The following is a 6,497-nucleotide window of genomic DNA, read 5'->3' on the forward strand; positions in this document are numbered from 1 at the left end:
GCAACTCTTTTTCTCCTTAGCCCCTTACAGTACTCCTTTAAAGAATGATTTAATACATGTATAAAGTACCAGATATATATCATCTTCCTGTAATCTTCTTCATTACAGTATTTTGATAGAGAGTGACCTGAATTGTAAATTGGGTAAAGTCTACTGAATTGTACAGTGGTGTCAGTAAGATGAGGGAAAAAACAGAATGGTGATGGGTCAGCAGTGTGCTTTCCTTCACATTATCTAGTCAGTAGGCTGAGAAAGGTAATTGGATTAGGGCCCTTCCACACCGTCCGTTGTGTTGCAATAAGATCACAATGCAACTTAGCAAAAAAGGCGCACTGCACGTTACTGCTGTGGTATGACCACACAGTGAGGCATACAGTACAATGAAATTATGCCTCACTGCCACTGTAAACAAACGTGTTACTCAGTTAACGCACAGCATGCTGTGTGTTACTGCATTGGAACTTGCTGTACAGCACACCATGTAGAATGTCCCATAGGAATATCACTGCATCGCTTTGCAATGCAGTGATATTATCTGTTGCAGTGAAACACAGCGGACTTGGGCACATATGCAATTAACTTTTTCTCATAAGTTTCCTCCTAGGTGATATGATATCTTCACACCTTGTCAATAAAGTCTCCTTTCAAGCTCGTGCAAACAAGAAAATTCTCTAAATAGTTTTGAAAGTGCAAGCATAGTGTAATGGTTAAGGGTTCTGCCTTTGATACAGGAGACCTGGGTTTAAATCTTTGCTCTTCCTGTTCAGTAAACATGCACCTATTCAGCAAGGAGTTCTTGGGCTAGACTCCCTAAACTGCTACTGCAAAATAAATGGTATTTGTCTGGATCATACTTTTTCACCAACAATTTGGTACTTTTTCAGTTGTAAAGTGCTGAAAAGTTATTTTAAAAAGAAAACAGAAAAATTATCTCCTATGAGAGAACTCAGGAGAAAATGTGAATTGCACTGGTGTGGAAGAGTCCTGAGGCTAACATGAGAAACCAGAAAGGAGAAGCACAGAGTTATGCATTCTGTTTGTGTTGCATGGCTTGTTTAGCTGACTCACCAGAATGGCGGGGTAAATGAATAGGGGTTTGGCAAGTGAGCCATTTCACATATCATATACGGTAGTTGATTAAGCTGTGCAGTTAGTGGTTTGCCTTGAAATTACGGTAAGATTGTCCCATTTATGGACTGTCTCACAAACTCTTTGTGCTTTCCAACTTACCATAACATTTCTGCATTACCTGAATACTTTGTAAAAAAAAAAAAAGCACTGCTGTCTTCCAGGCATGATTGTCCCTTTAATATTAAACTGACTCCAGGGAAACATACATCCTCTACATTACCACCCAAATGCATGCTGATAGCACAAGACACAATACAAGGATGATTCATAATACTCTTCACTGGAGATGATAAACTATTGTAAAGGAAAATGGAGAAATGCATTAGCCAGTCTAAAGCTTTGTAGGCTGCCAGGGGAACAAGGAGGGAGACTAAAACACTCTCATTCTTGGCCCTCCTCTGACTAGTGTTTCGCATGATGGAAATGTTTGTTACCTAAATATAGCACAGGGGAAGAATGATTCCAGAAAAGCTCTGTGTCTTCGTTGACCTATTTTGCATCGACTACAGGTTTTTTCAACTTTGCCACAAGAATGAACACTTTGAAAAGGTTATTCCATGTTCATCTTAACTATCGTTGACTGCACATTAATAACACACTTCTAACTTACTGCCATTTCCACCTATTATCTTTCTGTATCACTGATGTAGAAATTGGATGAGGTTTTTCATGCCTGACCAGAACTCGGCCTAAAATGAAAGAAAAAAATATTTAGACCTCTCCAGTAAGACAGACTTAGCCAATGATATGAAAAGAACTGGCAGGAAGTAGCATCAGTCACAGACAGACAAACTTGTCAAAAATTAATTTCTCAATGGAGTTTTTTTCGTTTCAAAGTGTATTCATGAAGAAAGCACCAAGCAGGTACATTTTTGCACATTGACAGAAAAAAAGTGTAAGTTCAAGCTCACACTATTGAAAAAAGGCTAAGAAATAAAAACAATAACCATGTAATTATCACATTTAAGTTATGATGCGTAAATATAATAAAGGAAAATACAAAAACAGTAAAAGAATAGTAAACGTTACATGTTTTTTTAAGGTAATTAAGAAGTCATGAAATAATATCAACAACAATAAAATAGCATCATTAGATATATAAAATATAAATATAAAAAAATTACTTTGACAACATTGAAAAAAACCTATTAACCTCCCTGGCATTATGATTATTTCCAGATCTAGATTCTAAAAGCCGTGCAATTTTTTAATAAGCTTTTAGACCCTAAAAACAAGAAGAAAAACATACCACAGAGAGATCTGCAGCAGCTCCTGCATGAAACTCACTCAGACACCAGATTACCACCCTGCTCTGTGGCTTTCCGTCCCGAGCCTGACTCTGGATTACTGCAAAGAGGTTAAGACATCAAAACAATAACCTAGTAAAATGAATGTAAATAATGTTTTACAGTAAATAAAAAAAAATCACATTATTAAATCTGACAATAAACATAATATTACTGCTAAAATAAGATGTCAATGAAGATTAACAAATAATAATAATAATATGATTACAAATGAATACATATAACAAAAGTAAAATAGCACTTGTCATAAAATATTAAAGCAAATCGAATAGAGCTGAAGAGTAAATACAATTATGTATAATATTGTAGGTAATAAAAATGCTTAAAGAGATTGCTCAATATGATTAAGAAAGATTAATTTACTAAAGACGATACATGAAAATAATATTATAAAACAGCAATTAAAAAAAAAGACTTTATAGAGCAGAAGATATTTAGAAGTTTTAACACACATTAGCTAAAAGCTTAAGGATAGTGGGTGGGATACTAAAATCATTCCTTTATGCCCTTGTAAGCCAGGTGTGTATCCACTGCTGGTATTAACACACCTACAGCTTATTAAAAGGCAACTTGAAGTGAGAGGAATACAGAAGTTACATTTGAGGAATGAACTGGGACTCCACCTGGGTGAGTGGCAAACTTTGCTTTACTTTATATCACAGTAACAGCAAGCACAGCGTTTCGGTGAAGACCTTCATCAAGTGGTGGAATACGGAAGCTGCCATCTTCATTGTCTATAAAAAAAATTCAGTTTACTTCTCTGTGCTAATGCTCTGCATCTAATACTTTAATCACCGGCATGTAATAGGCATGCAGATAAGCTGCTTTGAGTCTGGTCTGACTTTACTTGCTGCATGCTTGTTGCAGGTGTGTGACTCAAAAACACAAAAGTTCAGCATGAGGCCCAGACAACTAGTGTTCATTATAAGGAAATGAGGATAGCAGCCTTCATATTTCTCTCACATTAAGCTTCATTTAATTTTACAGGGCTACATATACTGTATAATCCAACTTGCAAACAATTATTTTAGGCTGCCTTGACCTTGAAAAGTCTAAGATATGGATTGGATAATTGGCAGGGTTTGTGAGACTGGTGTTACAAAAGTAACGTGCAATAGTAAAATCAATTAAATTGCCATTGATGTTATTAACTGATGCTGTGAGGTTACTTTACCATCCTATAATAGCTACTGGTGGTCCTGTCTTTGGAGTTATTTTTCTTCTTATATATTTTAATCATTTTCTCAAATATTTTAAGCACTTTGTTACCTCAAAGTGTAAAGATATTTTTAATTACACTTTACACCAGATGCATGGATTCTTAGCTCTGGCATTTCTTACCTAGCTAGGACTTCTGCTCCTCCTTAAGCTTATGCAAACCGACCAGCCTTGCTTCCTGGGCCCTCTACACATTAGCTATGGGGCCAAAAAATCAATGCGCCAATTAGGATGCCAGAATCGCAGAGAATTTCTCCCACAAATCTATGGGCCTTGTCATCAGAGATGGCGCTGCCATTCCAAAGAATCTATAATGATAGCAGCAAGAAACATCCCTGAGATCTGGTTCAGGGGATCACAACTGCAGCTTTTCCTGAATCACTCGCCTACCACACAGGGAGATAAAGCCCCTCACCTCAATGCTAGTTTGCTGCAAGCCTTATGCCCAACTACAATTATTAGCCATGGGCAAAAAGTCCTATAAATGTGTTTCAGCATATTACGCTCATTCTCAGTGGGGTCCGGGGAGCTTAGAGGGTAGCATATGCCATTCCACCATAGTAACTAATGATGACCAGTAGTTCAACTAACCATGTTGTTCCCCAACCTAACTCCTCTTCCCTCAAAGTAATCATGCACAACGTGAAAGGCCTCAACTCCTCTAATAAGCATATGTTAACGTGTAAATGCTATGCAGACACTAAGGCGGACCTAATCTTCTTATAGTAAATCCACCACAAAAAGGGCCATGAACCCAAATTTTGGCTTTGACTGTATCAGGCCGCATACTACGCCTCAAAACCCCAGAAAAAAATGTGGAGTTGCTGTACTAGCCCACAAGAGAATATCACTGAGGGCAGACTTTGTTTATAGAGACCATGGTAGTAGATTTTCGATTGGGGTGGGGGATATTCAGCTAACCCCAGTTACCTTGGTCTCTGTTTATGCTCCACCAGAGGGTCAGAAAACATTATTTAGCATACTATTAGATACGATCTCTCTATAGAAAGGGCAAGCTGATCATATCTGGGCATTTTAATTCCTTCTTGGACAGCAGGTCTAATACCCACAGGTGTAGTTCCTCCTCTAGAACCCTTCTCCAGTTTTTGAATGACACCAATACATGGGATACTTGGAGAGCGGTTGATCCAGGGGAGAGAGGGTATACCTTTTACTCGTATTGCCATCAGAGCTATACAAGAATTGACTACATTCTCATGACGCTGCTTTGTTAGATCAGCAGATCACTTAGAAATCTTGGTCAGACCATGCCTCTGTAGTGGCTACTGGCTAGATTCAAATCCCTGTGTAGCAAGAGCCTGCCTAGTTGCAGACTGAATTAAAAGGCATGTTATTGACAAGTTATGATAAAGATCAATTTGAAGAAAACTAAGGAGAAAAGGGAATTCCATATGGGCCAAGGTGAGATGATAATTAATGAGATAAACAGATAAGGAGAAATAAATCAATAGTTGGGTCAAATAAAGAAAGACAAACCATGTCAGTTAAGGAGAGATAAATCATGAGTTTAGCTTGATGAGGAGAGATAGATCAGGAGTTCAGTCATTTAAGGAGAGATAAATTGTGAGCTAATAAGTAAGGTGAGAGAATTTGACAGCAAAGCTTTGTGAATTCACTCCCAAGTGTGCTAAGAGATTAGTAAGAGAGCAGCTTCAATATAGTGGTCTGCCAGACAAAACTTGTATATCTTCTTGAAGAGCTGGAATGAAAAGTGTCAAACAATCTCTGTATGGGAGGTCACTATAAATGTCCAAATACAGAGTCGGTAAAATAAAGCAAATGATCACCACAATATTTGCTAAACTACAGGGGCCCGGGACACCCAAAAAGTTGAGGTAGTCCTGGTGGGGGCTTGGTAGCGCTCGGGGGCCCTGGGGCCATTGCCAAGTTGTGTCCATGGTAGTGCCTGATAAAACAAAATAAGTAGGAAATCCAGCTATCAGAAAATGGCACTCATATTGCTGTGGTGTAGCAGTATTATTACATGAGGGTTTATTGTAGAATACTTGCTCACTGGAATTTATTACACCCAAGATGGAGATGGTATGATGATGCAGTAATTATTGCTTCTTTGTTCACTCTAGATCATCTAACAGAACATGGTGTAGGGTAGTAACATTGTTCCAAGCCATGGTGGGCTGTGAAGTGATCTAGACTGAGCATTTTAATTAAAATGGTGAGATGAGTCAGAGTGAAAAGGCAAGATAAGAAGCTTGGATTAGTCACCGAATGCCTTAGTCAGGACAACTACCTAATTTTTTTCTGTTATGCAGAGTTTGGTTTAATCTCAGGCTGTTTGCAAGGGATCATACCCTAATCATAAGTAAAAAAAAAAAAAAACCAAACAAACAACAACAAACAAATAGAAAACGCCCACTAGGCACAGATTTAGCAAAAAGAAAAAATATATATTTAGACATCCTAGATCTGAATGAATTAAATGCTCTTACGAAATAGGGAGCGAGAGGCTCCCTATGCTATTGCTTTTTTCTCTGATTGGCCTGAGGAAGCAGGCTCAGACCCGCAAACACATTGCCTGTGCTAAATAGAATTCTTTGTTCACACAAGAACTTTATTGAGGTAAGCCACCTGACCTTATTTTGTTTTAAACTGGTTATAATCCATTTTATACATACCAGGGTGCCTCTTTTCCTTTAATTTTGCTTCACATACCTCCAAATGTTCCCTGTTCTAGGGGTTCAGACAGAACAGCTGTGGGTCCACCACAGAAGTTCACTGTCTTTTTTCTTAAGTAGAGTGACCACATCAAGGTCTAGCTGGATCACCCCGAGTGGAGTCATGTTTGTTTTCTCCACCTAC

The 6,497-nt window shown here is 38.1% G+C and overlaps 1 long non-coding RNA gene across 1 annotated transcript; it reads right to left on the minus strand.

The window, feature by feature from the left end:
- Positions 1-1,286: 1,286 nt before the first annotated feature.
- LOC137531794 (uncharacterized) lies at positions 1,287-2,465 on the minus strand. The gene is made up of 2 exons (XR_011023757.1): positions 2,381-2,465; positions 1,287-1,820 (listed from the first exon to the last, which is right to left on the minus strand). It is a non-coding gene; the product is annotated as an uncharacterized lncRNA (long non-coding RNA).
- Positions 2,466-6,497: the final 4,032 nt, after the last annotated feature.

This window comes from Hyperolius riggenbachi, chromosome 9 (assembly GCF_040937935.1).
Source record: "Hyperolius riggenbachi isolate aHypRig1 chromosome 9, aHypRig1.pri, whole genome shotgun sequence".
In the NCBI taxonomy this organism is placed as follows: Eukaryota; Metazoa; Chordata; class Amphibia; order Anura; family Hyperoliidae; genus Hyperolius; species Hyperolius riggenbachi.